The sequence below is a fragment of the Triticum aestivum genome, chromosome 2B (genome assembly GCF_018294505.1).
Source record: "Triticum aestivum cultivar Chinese Spring chromosome 2B, IWGSC CS RefSeq v2.1, whole genome shotgun sequence".
Classification (NCBI taxonomy): Eukaryota; Viridiplantae; Streptophyta; class Magnoliopsida; order Poales; family Poaceae; genus Triticum; species Triticum aestivum.
This window is the reverse complement of record NC_057798.1, coordinates 555,951,457-555,968,522: the sequence shown is the minus strand read 5'-3', so window position 1 is coordinate 555,968,522 and position 17,066 is coordinate 555,951,457.

The window sequence follows — 17,066 nt, the reverse complement described above, 5'->3', positions numbered from 1 at the left end:
AGGAAAATACTTAGTGGTACATCTTTGCACTTATTCCAAGAATCGATACTATTGCGAGGCAAAGAAAAGAACCAAATTTTTGCAGAATCATGCAAAGAAAATGGAAATAATTTCATCTTGACCACATCATTGTCCACATCTTTTTAATTTTGTATATCGCATAATTCCACAAAGGTATTAAGATGGGACACTGCATCCTCATTAGGAGTACCGGAAAATTGGTCTTTCATAACAAGATTCAGCAAAGCAGTATTAATATCACAAGTCTCCGCACTAGTGGCGGGAGGAGCAAGCAGAGTGCCAATAAAATCATTCTTGTTGGTATTTGATAAGTCACTTGAGTCATGATGACCACATAACAAGATTGCACTCAAAAACAGACCCGGCAAGAAAATGGCGAACGGAAAAAGAGAGGCGAATAACACGACAAATTTTTGGAAAGTGGGGGGAGAGGAAAACGAGAGGTAAATGGCGAATAATGTAAATTGTAAGGAGATGAGATTTGTGATTAGGAACCTGGTTATGTTGAAGATCCTCCCCGGCAATGGCGCCAGAAATTCCTTTTGATGTCGCTTGAAGCTACGTCGGTATTTCCCCAAAGAGGAAGGGATGATGCAGCATAGCGGCGGTAGGTATTTCCCTCAGATATGAAACCAAGGTTATCGAACTAGTAGGAGAACCAAGCAACACAACGTAAACAGCCCCTGCACACAAAGAACAACACCTCGCAACCCGACGTGTTAAAGGGGTTGTCAATCCCTTTCGGGGTGCGGCGCCTCAAGATAGGCAAAGGACGTGAGGTAAATTTGTAGTAGATTGATAGATCGAACGCCAAATAAAATAAATAAGAATAAATTGCAGCAAGGTATTTTTGTATTTTTGGTTTAATAAATCTGAAAAAAAACGCAAGGAAAAAGTAGATCGCAAGGCAAATATATGAGAAAGAAGACCCATGGGCCGTAGGTTTCACTAGTGGCTTCTATCGAGAAAGATAGCAAACGGTGGGTGAACAAATTATTGTTGGGCAATTGATAGAACTTCAAATAATCATGATGATATCCAGGCAATGATCATTACATAGGCATCACGTCCAAGATTAGTAGACCGACTCCTGCCTGCATCTACTACTATTACTCCACACATTGACCGCTATCTAGCATGCATCTAGTGTATTAAGTTCATGCAAAAATGGAGTAATGCATAAGAACGATGACATGATGTAGACAAGCTCCCTTTATCTATTACGACAGATATAGATCTCATCTTTTTATCCTTAGTAGCAACAATACATACGTGTCGGTTCCCTTTCTGTCACTGGGATCAAGCACCGTAAGATCAAACCCACTACCGGGCACCTCTTCCCACTGCAAGATAAATAGATCAAGTTGTCCAAACAAAACCCAAATATCGGAGAAGAAATATGAGTCTATAAGCAATCATGCATATAAGAGATCAAAGAAACTCAAATAACTTTCATGGATATAAAAAGATATAACTGATCATAAACTCGAAGTTCATCAAATCCCAACAAACACACCGCAGAAAGAGTTACATCATATGGATCTCCAAGAGACCATTGTATTGATAATCAAGAGAGAGAGAGAGAGAGAGAGGAAGCCATCTAGCTACTAACTACGGACCCGAAGGTCTACAAAGAACTACTCACGCATCATCGGAGAGGCACAAATGGAAGTGGTGAACCCCTCCATGATGGTGTGTAGATTGGATCTGGTGGTTCTGGACTCTGCGGCAGCTGGATGAATATTTCGTCGACTCCCCTAGGGTTTCTGGAATATTGGGGTATTTATAGAGCAAAGAGTCGGTCCAGGGGGCACCCGAGGTGGGCACAACCCACCAGGGCGTGCCTAGGCCTCCTGGCCCGCCCTGGTGGGTTGTACCCTCCGTGATGAACCCCTCTGTGATGAACAAATGGAAGTGATGAACAAATGGAAGTGGTGAACCCCTCCGTGATGGTGTCTAGATTGGATCTGGTGGTTCTGGACTCTGCGGCGGCAGGATGAATATTTCGTCGACTCCCCTAGGGTTTTTAGAATATTGGGATATTTATAGAGCAAAGAGTCGGTCCAGGGGGCACCCTAGGTGGGCACAACCCACCAGGGCGCGCCTGGGCCTCTTGGCGCTCCCTGGTGGGTTGTCCCCTCCTCGGGACCCCCCAGGTGCAACCAGGGCCCATCTTCTACCTTTTGGTCCATAAAAAATCATCATAAATTGGCGTGGCATTTGGACTCTGTCTGATATTGATTTCCCTCGATGTAAAAAACTTACAGAAAATAGCAACTGGCACTTGGTACTTTGTGAAAGTCCAATTAAGCGTCTTGATCTATCCCTATAGATCTTGATGCCCAATATATAAGCAACTTCACCGAGGTCTTTCATTGAAAAATTCTTATTCAAGTATCCTTTTATGCTATCCAGAAATTATGTATTATTTCCAATCAACAATATGTCATCCACATATAATACTAGAAATGCTACAGAGCTCCCACTCACTTTTTTGTAAATACAAGCTTCTCCAAAAGTTTGTATAAAACCATATGCTTTGATCACATTATCAAAGCATATATTCCGACTCCGAGAGAGGCTTGCACCAGTCCATAAATGGATCGCCGGAGCTTGCACACTTTGTTAGCACCTTTTGGATCGACAAAACATTCTGGTTGCATCATATAGAACTCTTCCTTAAGAAAACCATTAAGGAATGCAGTTTTGACATCCATTTGCCAAATTTCATAATCATAAAATGCGGCAATTGCTAACATGATTCGCACAGACTTGAGCATCGCAACAGGTGAGAAGGTCTCATCGTAGTCAACTCCTTAAACTTGTCGAAAACCTTTCGCAACAAGTCGAGCTTTATAGATAGTAACATTACCGTCAGTGTCAGTCTTCTTCTTGAAGATCCATTTATTTTCTATGGCTTGCCGATCATCGGGCAAGTCCACCAAAGTCCACACTTTGTTCTCATACATGGATCCCATCTCAGATTTCATGGCCTCAAGCCATTTCGCGAAATCTGGGCTCATCATCACTTCCTCATAGTTCGTAGGTTCATCATGGTCTAGTAGCATGACTTCCAGAATAGGATTACCGTACCACTCTGGTGCGGACCGTACTCTGGATGACCTACTAGGTTTGGTAGTAACTTGATCTGAAGTTTCATGATCATCATCATTAGCTTCCTCACTAATTGGTGTAGGAATCATTGGAACTAATTTCTGTGATGAACTACTTTCCAATTCGGGAGAAGGTACAATTACCTCATCAAGTTATACTTTCCTCCCACTCACTTCTTTCAAAAGAAACTCCTTCTCTAGAAAGGATCCATTCTTAGCAACAAATATCTTGCCTTCGGATCTGTGATAGAAGGTGTACCCAACAGTTTCCTTTGGGTATCCTATGAAGATGCATTTCTACGATTTGGGTTCGAGATTATCAGGTTGAAGCTTTTTCACATAAGCATCGCAGCCCCAAACTTTAAGAAACGATATCTTAGGTTTCTTGCCAAACCACAGTTCATATGGTGTCATCTCAATGGATTTAGATGGTGACCTATTTAACGTGAATGCATCCATCTCTAAAGCATAACCCCAAAATGATAGCGGTAAATCAGTAAGAGACATCATAGATTTCACCATATCTAATAAAGTACGGTTACGATGTTCGGACACACCATTACACTATGGTGTTCCAGGTGGCGTGAGTTGCGAAACTATTCCACATTGTTTCAAATGAAGACCAAACTCGTAACTCAAACATTCGCCTCCACGATTAGATCGTAGAAACTTTATTTTCTTGTTACGATGATTTTCCACCTAACTCTGAAATTCTTTGAACTTTTCAATTTTTTTAGACTTATGTTTCATTAAGTAGATATACCCATATCTACTCAAATCATATGTGAAGGTCAGAAAATAACGATACCCGTCGTGAGACTTAACACTCATCGGACCGCCAGTATGTATTATTTCCAATAAGTCAGTGGCTGGCTCCATTGTTCCGGAGAACAGAGTCTTAGTCATCTTGCCCATGAGGCATGGTTCACACGCATCAAGTGATTCATAATCAAATGATTCCAAAAGCCTATCAGCATGGAGTTTCTTCATGCATTTTACACCAATATGACCTAAACGGCTGTGCCACAAATAAGTTGCACTATCATTACTAACTTTTCATCTTTTGGCTTCAATATTATGAACATGTGTATCACTATGATCGAGATTCAACAAAAATAGACCACTCATCAAGGGTGCATGATCATAAAAGATATTACTCATATAAATAGAACAACCATTATTCTCTGATTTAAATGAATAACCTCTTGCATCAAACAAGATCCAGATATAATGTTCATGCTCAACGCTGGCACCAAATAACAATTATTTAGGTCTAAAACTAATCTTGAAGATAGATGTAGAGGCAGCGTGCCGATGGCGATCACATCAACCTTGGAACCATTTCTGACGCGCATCGTCAACTCGTCCTTAGCCGATCTTCGTTTAATCCGTATCCCCTGTTTCGAGTTGCAAATATGAGCTAGTATCAAATACCCATGCGCTACTACGAGCATTAGTAAGGTACACATCAATAACATGCATATCAAATATACCTTTTACTTTGCCATCCTTCTTATCCGCCAAATACTTGGAGCAGTTCTGCTTCCAGTGACCACCTTTGCAGTAGAAGCACTCAGTTTCAGGCTTAGGTCCAGACTTGAGTTTCTTCCCGGGAGTAGCAACTTGCTTGATATTCTGCTTGAAGTCCCCTTCTTCCCTTTGCTCTTTTTCTTGAAACTAGTGGTCTTGTTAACCATCAACACTTGATGCTCCTTCTTGATTTCTACCTCCGCATCCTTTAGCATTGTGAAGAGCTCGGGAATTGTCTTTTCCATCCCTTGCATATTATAGTTCATCACGAAGCCTTTATAGCTTGGTGACAGTGATTGAAGAAATCTATCAACGACACTATCATCAGGAAAATTAACTACCAGCTGAGTCAAGTGGTTATGGTACCCAGACATTCTGAGTATGTGTTCACTGACAGAACTATTCTCCTCCATCTTGCAGCTATAGAACTTGTTGGAGACTTCATATCTCTCAACTCGGGCATTTGCTTGAAATATTAACTTCAACTCTTGGAACATCTCATATGCTTCATGACGTTCAAAACGACTTTGAAGTCCCGATTCTAAGTCATAAATCATGGCACACTGAACTATCGAGTAGTCATCAGATCGAGCTTGCCAGACGTTCATAACATCAGCATCTGCTCCTGCAGCAGGCCTTGCACCTAGCGGTGCTTCAAGGACGTAATTCTTCTATGCAGCAATGAGGATAATCCTCAAGTTACGGACCAAGTCCGTGTAGTTGCTACCATCATCTTTCAACTTAGCTTTCTCTAGGAACACATTAAAATTCAAGGGAAAGGTAGCACGGGCCATTGATCTACAACATCATAGATATGCAAAAAACTATCAGGACTAAGTTCATGATAAATTAAAGTTCAATTAATCATATTACTAAAGAACTCCCACTTAGATAGACATCCCTCTAGTCATCTAAATAATCATGTGATCCATATCAACTAAACCATGTCCGATCATCACGTGAGATTGAGTAGTTTTCAATGGTGAACATCTCTATGTTGATCATATCTACTATATGATTCACGTTCAACCTTTCGGTCTCGGTGTTCCGAGGCCATATCTGCATATGCTAGGCTCCTCAAGTTTAACCTGAGTATTCTGCACGTGCAAAACTGGCTTGCACCCATTGTATGTGAACGTAGAGCTTATCACACCCGATCATCACGTGGTGTCTCGGCACGACGAACTGTAGCAATGATGCATACTCAGGGAGAACACTTATACCTTGAAATTTAGTGAGGGATCATCTTATAATGCTACCGCCGTGCTAAGCAAAAAAAGATGCATAAAAGATAAACATCACATGAAATCAAAATATGTGACATGATATGGCCATCATCATCTTGTGCCTTTGATCTCCATATCCAAAGCACCGTCATGATCTCCATTGTCACCGGCTTGACACCTTGATCTCCATCGTAGCATCATTGTCGTCTCGTCAGCTATTGCTTTTACGACTATCGCTACTGCTTAGTGATAAAGTAAAGCAATTACATGGCGACTGCATTTCATACAATAGGGCGACAACCATATGGCTCCTACCAGTTGCCGATAACTTGTTACAAAACATGATCATCTCATAAAACAATTTATATCACATCATGTCTTGACCATATCACATCACAACATGCCCTGCAAAAACAAGTTAGACGTTCTCTACTTTGTTGTTGCAAGTTTTACGTGGCTGCTACGGGCTTCTAGCAAGAACCATTATTACCTACGCATCAAAACCACAACGATTTTTCATCAAGTGTGCTGTTTTAACCTTCAACAAGGACCGGCCATAGTCAAACTCGATTCAACTAAAGTTGGAGGAACAGACACCCGCCAGCCACCTATGTGCAAAGCACATCGGTAGAACCGGTCTCATGAACGTGGTTATATAATGTTGGTCTGTGCCGCTTCATCCAACAATACCGCCGAATCCAAGTAAGACATTGGTGGTAAGCAATATGACTATTATCGCCCACAACTCTTTATGTTCTACTCGTGCATATCATCTACACATAGACCTGGCTCTAATACCACTATTGGGGAACATAGCATGCAATTTCAAAAAAAATCGTACGATCATGCAAGATCTATCTAGGAGATGCATAGCAATGGGAGCGGGAGGGTGTGTCCACGTACCCTCGTAGACTAAAAACGGAAGCGTTAGGTTAACGCGGTTGATGTAGTTGAACGTCTTCACGATCCAACCGATCTAGCACCTATACGGCACCTCCGAGTTCAACACACGTTCATCTCAATGACGTCCCTCGAACTCTTGATCCAGCAGAGGGTCAAGGGAGAGTTTCGTCAGCACGACGGCGTGATGATGGTGATGGTGATGTGATCCTCGCAGGGCTTCGCCTAAGCACTACAACGCTATGACCGGAGGGGTAAATTATGGAGGGGGGCACCACACACGGCTAAGAGAACAATTGATGTGTCTTTGGGATTCCCCCGCCCCCGTATATAAAGGAGGGGAGGAGGAGGCCGGCGGCCAGGAGGGGCGCGCCATGGGGGGAGTCCTACTAGGACTCCACTCCTAGTAGGATTCGACCCCCCACCATTTTCCTTTTTTCCGGAGTAGCAAAGGGGGAAAGAGAGAGGGAGTAGGATAGGAGGGGGGCGCGCGCCACCTCCTATGGCCAACCCTCTCTTTGAAGGAAATATGCCCTAGAGGCAATAATAAAGTTATTATTTATTTCCTCATATCATGATAAATGTTTATTATTCATGCTAGAATTGTATTAACCGGAAACATGATACATGTGTGAATACATAGACAAACATATAGTCACTAGTATGCCTCTACTTGACTAGCTCATTAATCAAAGATGGTTATGTTTCCTAACCATAGACATGTGTTGTCATTTGATTAATGGGATCACATCATTAGAAGAATGATGTGATTGACATGACCCATTCCGTTAGCCTAGCACTTGATCGTTTAGTATACTGCTATTGCTTTCTTCATGACTTATACATGTTCCTGTAACTATAAGAAATATGCAAATCCCGTTTACCGGAGGAACACTTTGGGTGCTACCAAACGTCACAACGTAACTGGGTGATTATAAAGGAGTACTACAGGTGTCTCCGAAGGTACATGTTGAGTTGGCGTATTTCGAGATTAGGTTTTGTCACTCCGATTGTCGGAGAGGTATCTCTGGGCCCTCTCGGTAATGCACATCATTATAAGCCTTGCAAGCAATATGACCAAATGAGTTGGTTACGGGATGATGCATTACGGAACGAGTAAAGAGACTTGCCGGTAACGAGATTGAACTAGGTATTGGATACCGACGATCAAATCTCGGGCAAGTAACATACCGATGACAAAGGGAACAACGTATGTTGTTATGCGGTTTGACCGATAAAGATCTGACCGAGAATGGTTCTAGGTCATGTCTACATAGTTCTCGAACCCGTAGGGTTCGCAAGCTTAACGTTACGATGACAGTTTTATTATGAGTTTATAAGTTTTGATGTACCGAAGTTTGTTCGGAGTCTCGGATGTGATCACGGACATGACGAGGAGTCTCGAAATGGTCGAGACATAAAGATTGATATATTGGAAGCCTATGTTTGGACATCGGAAAGGTTCCGGGTGAAATCGGGATTTTACCGGAACACCGGGGGGTTACCGGAACCCTCCCGGGGGTTAATGGGCCTTAGTGGGCCAGGAGGGAGAAGAGGAGGGCCGGCCAGGGCAAGCCGCACGCCCCCTCCCCCCTAGTCCGAATAGGACAAGGAAGGGGGGGGGGGCGGTGCCCCCCTTTCCTCTTTCCCCTCCCCCCTTTCCTTCTCCACCAAGGCAAGAGGGGGGAGTCCTACTCCCGGTGGGAGTAGGACTCCTCCAGGCGCACCCCAAGGGGGTCGGCCGTACCTCCCCCTCCCTCCTTTATATACGGGGGCAGGGGGGCACCCCAGGATACACAAGTTGATCTACGGATTGTTTCTTAGCCGTGTGCGGTGCCCCCCTCCACCATATTCCACCTCGGTCATATCGTCGCGGAGTTTAGGCGAAGCCCTGCACCGGCAGAGCATCATCATCGTCACCACGCCGTCGTGCTGACGGAACTCATCCCCGAAGCTTTGCTGGATCGGAGCCCGGGGATCGTCATCGAGCTGAACGTGTGCTGAACTCGGAGGTGCCGTACGTTCGGTGCTTGGATTGGTCGGATCGTGAAGACGTACGACTACATCAACCGCGTTGTCATAACGCTTCCGCTTACGGTCTACGAGGGTACGTGGACAATACTCTCCCCTCTCGTTGCTATGCCATCACCATGATCTTGCGTGTACGTAGGAAATTTTTTGAAATTACTACATTCCCAACAGTGGCATCCGAGCCTAGGTTTTATGCGTTGATGTTATTTGCACGAGTAGAACACAAGTGAGTTGTGGGCGATATAAGTCATACTGCTTACCAGCATGTCATACTTTGGTTCAACGGCATTGTGAGATGAAGCGGCCCGGACCGACATTACGCGTACGCTTACGCGAGACTGGTTTCACCACTACGAGCACTCGTTGCTTAAAGGTGACCGGCGGGTGTCTGTCTCTCTCACTTTAGTTGAACCGAGTGTGGCTACGCCCGGTCCTTGCGAAGGTTAAAACAGCACCAACTTGACAAACTATCGTTCTGGTTTTGATGCGTAGGTAAGAACAGTTCTTGCTAAGCCCGTAGCAGCCACGTAAAAATTGCAACAACAAAGTAGAGGACGTCTAACTTGTTTTTGCAGGGCATGTTGTGATGTGATATGGTCAAGACGTGATGCTATATTTTATTGTATGAGATGATCATGTTTTGTAACCGAAGTTATCGGCAACTGGCAGGAGCCATATGGTTGTCGCTTTATTGTATGAAATGCAAACGCCCTGTAATTGCTTTACTTTATCACTAAGCGGTAGCGATAGTCGTAGAAGCAATAGATGGCGTAATGACAACGATGCTACGATGGAGATCAAGGTGTCGCGCCGGTGACGATGGTGATCACGACGGTGCTTCGAAGATGGAGATCACAAGCACAAGATGATGATGGCCATATCATATCACTTATATTGATTGCATGTGATGTTTATCCTTTATGCATCTTATCTTGCTTTGATTGACGGTAGCATTTTAAGATGATCTCTCACTTAATAATCAAGAAGTGTTCTCCCTGAGTATGCACCGTTGCGAAAGTTCTTCATGCTGAGACACCACGTGATGATCGGGTGTGATAGGCTCTACGTTCAAATACAACGGGTGCAAAACAGTTGCACACGCAGAATACTCAGGTCATACTTGACGAGCCTAGCATATACAGATATGGCCTCGGAACACGGAGACCGAAAGGTCGAACGTGAATCATATAGTAGATATGATCAACATAGTGATGTTCACCATTGAAACTACTCCATCTCACGTGATGATCGGACATGGTTTAGTTGATTTGGGTCACGTGATCACTTAGATGACTAGAGAGATGTCTGTCTAAGTGGGAGATTAATTGAACTTAAATTTATCATGAACTTAGTACCTGATAGTATTTTGCTTGTCTATGTTTGTTTGTAGATAGATGGCTCGTGCTGTTGTTCCGTTAAATTTTAATGCGTTCCTTGAGAAAGCGAAGTTGAAAGATGATGGTAGCAATTACACGGACTGGGTCCGTAACCTGAGGATTATCCTCATTGCTGCACAGAAAAGTTACGTCCTGGAAGCACCGCTGGGTGTCAGGCCTGCTGCTGATGCAACTGACGATGTTAAGAACGTCTGGCAGAGCAAAGCTGATGACTACTCGATAGTTCAGTGTGCCATGCTTTACGGCTTAGAACCGGGTCTTCAACAACGTTTTGAACGTCATGGAGCATATGAGATGTTTCAGGAGTTGAAGTTAATATTTCAAGCAAATGCCCGGATTGAGAGATATGAAGTCTCCAATAAGTTCTATAGCTGCAAGATGGAGGAGAATAGTTCTGTCAGTGAACACATACTCAAAATGTCTGGGTATAATAATCACTTGATTCAACTGGGAGTTAATCTTCCTGATGATAGTGTCATTGACAGAATTCTTCAATCACTGCCACCAAGCTACAAGAGCTTCGTGATGAACTATAATATGCAAGGGATGAACAAAACTATCCCCGAGCTCTTTGCAATGCTAAAAGCTGCGGAGGTAGAAATCAAAAAGGAGCATCAAGTGTTGATGGTTAACAAGACCACCAGTTTCAAGAAAAAGGGCAAAGGGAAGAAGAAGGGGAACTTTAAAAAGAACAGCAAGCAAGTTGCTGCTCAAGAGAAGAAACCCAAGTCTGGACCTAAGCCTGAAACTGAGTGCTTCTACTGCAAGCAGACTGGACACTGGAAGCGGAACTGCCCCAAGTATTTGGCGGATAAGAAGGATGGCAAAGTGAACAAAGGTATATGTGATATACATGTTATTGATGTGTACCTTACTAATGCTCGCAGTAGCACCTGGGTATTTGATACTGGTTCTGTTGCTAATATTTGCAACTCGAAACAAGGGACTACGAATTAAGCGAAGATTGGCTAAGGACGAGGTGACGATGCGCGTGGGAAATGGTTCCAAAGTCGATGTGATCGCGGTCGGCACGCTACCTCTACATCTACCATCGGGATTAGTTTTAGACCTAAATAATTGTTATTTGGTGCCAGCGTTGAGCATGAACATTATATCTGGATCTTGTTTGATGCGAGACGGTTATTCATTTAAATCAGAGAATAATGGTTGTTCTATTTATATGAGTAATATCTTTTATGGTCATGCACCCTTGAAGAGTGGTCTATTTTTATTGAATCTCGATAGTAGTGATACACATATTCATAGTGTTGAAACCAAAAGATGCAGAGTTGATAACGATAGTGCAACTTATTTGTGGCACTGCCGTTTAGGTCATATCGGTGTAAAGCGCATGAAGAAACTCCATACTGATGGGCTTTTGGAATCACTTGATTATGAATCACTTGGTACTTGCGAACCGTGCCTCATGGGCAAGATGACTAAAACGCCGTTCTCCGGAACTATGGAGCGAGCAACTGATTTGTTGGAGATCATACATACTGATGTTTGTGGTCCAATGAATGTTGAGGCTCGCGGCGGGTATCGTTATTTTCTCACCTTCACAGATGATTTGAGCAGATATGGGTATATCTACTTAATGAAACACAAGTCTGAAACATTTGAAAAGTTCAAAGAATTTCAGAGTGAAGTGGAAAATCATCGTAACAAGAAAATAAAGTTTCTACGATCTGATCGTGGAGGAGAATATTTGAGTTACGAGTTTGGTCTACACTTGAAACAATGCGGAATAGTTTCGCAACTCACGCCACCCGGAACACCACAACGAAATGGTGTGTCCGAACGTCGTAATCGTACTTTACTAGATATGGTGCGATCTATGATGTCTCTTACTGATTTACCGCTATCGTTTTGGGGTTATGCTTTAGAGACGGCCGCATTCACGTTAAATAGGGCACCATCAAAATCCGTTGAGACAACACCTTATGAACTGTGGTTTGGCAAGAAACCAAAGTTGTCGTTTCTTAAAGTTTGGGGCTGCGATGCTTATGTGAAGAAACTTCAACCAGATAAGCTCGAACCCAAATCGGAGAAATGTGTCTTCATAGGATACCCAAAAGAGACTATTGGGTACACCTTCTATCACAGATCTGAGGGCAAGATTTTCGTTGCTAAAATCGGATCCTTTCTAGAGAAGGAGTTTCTCTCGAAAGAAGTGAGTGGGAGGAAAGTAGAACTTGATGAGATAACTGTATCTACTCCCTTGTTGGAAAGTAGTTCATCACAAGAACCGGTTCCTGTGACAACTACACCAACTAGTGAGGAAGCTGATGATATTGATCATGAAACTTCAGATCAAGTTTCTACTGAACCTCGTAGGTCTACCAGAGTAAGATCCGCACCAGAGTGGTACGGTAATCCTATTCTGGAAGTCATGTTACTTGACCATGATGAACCTACGAACTATGAGGAAGCGATGATGAGCCCAGATTCCGCAAAATGGCTAGAGGCCATGAAATCTGAGATGGGATCCATGTACGAAAACAAAGTATGGACTTTGGTTGACTTGCCCGATGATCGGCAAGCCATTGAGAATAAATGGATCTTTAAGAAGAAGACTGACGCTGATGGTAATATAACTGTCTATAAAGCTCGACTTGTTGCGAAAGGTTTTCGACAAGTTCAAGGGGTTGACTACGATGAGACTTTCTCACCCGTAGCGATGCTTAAGTCTGTCCGAATCATGTTAGCTATTGCTGCATTTCATGATTATGAAATTTGGCAAATGGATGTCAAAACTGCATTCTTGAATGGATTTCTGGAAGAAGAGTTGTATATGATGCAACCAGAAGGTTTTGTTGATCCAAAAGGTGCTAACAAAGTGTGCAAGCTCCAGCGATCCATTTATGGACTGGTGCAAGCATCTCGGAGTTGGAATAAACGTTTTGATAGTGTGATCAAAGCATATGGTTTTATACAGACTTTTGGAGAAGCCTGTATTTACAAGAAAGTGAGTGGGAGCTCTGTAGCATTTCTGATTTTATATGTAGATGACATATTATTAATTGGAAATGATATAGAATTTCTGGATAGCATAAAGGGATACTTGAATAAAAGTTTTTCAATGAAAGACCTCGGTGAAGCTGCTTACATATTGGGCATCAAGATCTATAGAGATAGATCAAGACGCTTAATAGGACTTTCACAAAGCACATACCTTGACAAAATTTTGAAAAAGTTCAAAATGGATCAGGCAAAGAAAGGTTTCTTGCCTGTGCTACAAGGTGTGAAGTTGAGTCAAACTCAATGCCCGACCACAGCAGAAGATAGAGAGAAAATGAAAGATGTTCCCTATGCTTCAGCCATAGGCTCTATCATGTATGCAATGCTGTGTACCAGACCTGACGTATGCTTAGCAATAAGCTTGGCAGGAAGGTACCAAAGTAATCCAGGAGTGGATCACTGGACAGCGGTCAAGAACATCCTGAAATACCTGAAAAGGACTAAGGATATGTTTCTCGTATATGGAGGTGACAAAGAGCTAGTCGTAAATGGTTACGTTGATGCAAGCTTTGACACTGATCCGGACGATTCTAAATCGCAAACCGGATACGTGTTTTTATTAAACGGTGGAGCTGTAAGTTGGTGCAGTTCTAAACAAAGCGTCGTGGCGGGATCTACATGTGAAGCGGAGTACATAGCTGCTTCTGAAGCAGCAAATGAAGGAGTCTGGATGAAGGAGTTCATTACCGATCTAGGTGTCATACCTAGTGCATCGGGACCAATGAAGATCTTCTGTGACAATACTGGTGCAATTGCTTTGGCAAAGGAATCCAGATTTCACAAGAGGACCAAGCACATCAAGAGACGCTTCAATTCCATTCGGGACCAAGTCCAAGTGGGAGACATAGAGATTTGCAAAATACATACGGATCTGAATGTTGCAGACCCGTTGACTAAGCCTCTCTCACGAGCAAAACATGATCAACACCAAGACTCCATGGGTGTTAGAATCATTACTATGTAATCTAGATTATTGACTCTAGTGCAAGTGGGAGACTGAAGGAAATATGCCCTAGAGGCAATAATAAAGTTATTATTTATTTCCTCATATCATGATAAATGTTTATTATTCATGCTAGAATTGTATTAACCGGAAACATGATACATGTGTGAATACATAGACAAACATATAGTCACTAGTATGCCTCTACTTGACTAGCTCATTAATCAAAGATGGTTATGTTTCCTAACCATAGACATGTGTTGTCATTTGATTAATGGGATCACATCATTAGAAGAATGATGTGATTGACATGACCCATTCCGTTAGCCTAGCACTTGATCGTTTAGTATACTGCTATTGCTTTCTTCATGACTTATACATGTTCCTGTAACTATGAGAAATATGCAACTCCCGTTTACCGGAGGAACACTTTGGGTACTACCAAACGTCACAACGTAACTGGGTGATTATAAAGGAGTACTACAGGTGTCTCCGAAGGTACATGTTGAGTTGGCGTATTTCGAGATTAGGTTTTGTCACTCCGATTGTCGGAGAGGTATCTCTGGGCCCTCTCGGTAATGCACATCATTATAAGCCTTGCAAGCAATGTGACCAAATGAGTTGGTTACGGGATGATGCATTACGGAACGAGTAAAGAGACTTGCCGGTAACGAGATTGAACTAGGTATTGGATACCGACGATCAAATCTCGGGCAAGTAACATACCGATGACAAAGGGAACAACGTATGTTGTTATGCGGTTTGACCGATAAAGATCTTCGTAGAATATGTAGGAACCAATATGGGCATCCAGGTCCCGCTATTGGTTATTGACCGAGAATGGTTCTAGGTCATGTCTACATAGTTCTCGAACCCGTAGGGTCCGCACGCTTAACGTTATGATGACAGTTTTATTATGAGTTTATAAGTTTTGATGTACCGAAGTTTGTTCGGAGTCCCGGATGTGATCACGGACATGACGAGGAGTCTCGAAATGGTCGAGACATAAAGATTGATATATTGGAAGCCTATGTTTGGACATCGGAAAGGTTCCGGGTGAAATCGGGATTTTACCGGAACACCGGGGGGTTACCGGAACCCTCCCGGGGGTTAATGGGCCTTAGTGGGCCATGAGGGAGAAGAGGAGGGCCGGCCAGGGCAGGCCGCGCGCCCCCTCCCCCCCTAGTCCGAATAGGACAAGGAAGGGGGGGGGGGCGCCCCCCTTTCCTCTTTCCCCTCCCCCCTTTCCTTCTCCACCAAGGCAAGAGGGGGGAGTCCTACTCCCGGTGGGAGTAGGACTCCTCCAGGCGCACCCCAAGGGGGCCGGCCGCACCTCCCCCTCCCTCCTTTATATACGGGGGCAGGGGGCACCCCAGGATACACAAGTTGATCTACGGATTGTTCCTTAGCCGTGTGCGGTGCCCCCTCCACCATATTCCACCTCGGTCATATCGTCGCGGAGTTTAGGCGAAGCCCTGCGCCGGTAGAGCATCATCATCGTCACCACGCCATCGTGCTGACGGAACTCATCCCCGAAGCTTTGCTGGATCGGAGCCCGGGGATCGTCATCGAGCTGAACGTGTGCTGAACTCGGAGGTGCCGTACGTTCGGTGCTTGGATCGGTCGGATCGTGAAGACGTACGACTACATCAACCGCGTTGTCATAACGCTTCCGCTTACGGTCTACGAGGGTACGTGGACAATACTCTCCCCTCTCGTTGCTATGCCATCACCATGATCTTGCGTGTACGTAGGAATTTTTTTGAAATTACTACGTTCCCAACACTCTTCTCCACTAAGGCCCATGTTGGCCCATTACTTTCCCAGGGGATGGGTCCCGGTAACCTCCCGGTACTTCGAAACTTATCCGAAACTTCCCGAAACCATTCCGGTGACCGAATATAACCTTCCAATATATCAATCTTTACCTCTCGACCATTTTGAGACTCCTCGTCATGTCCATGATCTCATCCGGGACTCCGAACAAAACTTCGGTCACCATAACACATAACTCATAATACAAATCATCATCGAACGTTAAGCGTGCGGATCCTACGGGTTCGAGAACTATGTAGACATGATCGAGACACATCTCCGATCAATAACCAACAGCGGAACCTGGATGCTCATATTGGTTCCTACATATTCTACGAAGATCTTTATCGGTCAAACCGCATAAGAACATACGTTGTTCCCTTTGTCATCGGGATGTTACTTGCCCGAGATTCGATCGTCGATATCTTCATACCTAGTTCAATCTCGTTACTGGCAAGTCTCTTTACTCGTTCCGTAATGCATCATCCCGTAACTAACTCATTAGTCACATTGCTTGCAAGGCTTATAATGATGAGCATTACCGAGAGGGCCGAGAGATACCTCTCCGATACATGGAGTGACAAATTCTAATCTCGATCTATGCCAACCCAACAAATACCTTCGAAGACACATGTAGAGCATCTTTATAATCACCCAGTTACGTTGTGACGTTTGATACCACACAAGGTGTTCCTCCGGTATTCGGGAGTTGCATAATCTCATAGTCCGAGGAACATGTATAAGTCATGAAGAAAGCAATAGCAATAAAACTTAACGGTCATTATGCTAAGCTAACGGATGGGTCTTGTCCATCGCATCATTCTCTAATGATGTGATCCCGTTCATCAAATGACAACACATGTCTATGGTCAGAAAACATAACCATCTTTGATTAACGAGCTAGTTAAGTAGAGGCATACTAGGGACACTTTGTTTTGTCTATGTATTCACACATGTACTAAGTTTCCGGTTAATACAATTCTAGCATGAATAATAAAAATTTATCATGATATAAGAAAATATAAATAACAACTTTATTATTGCCTCTAGGGCATATTTCCTTCATATT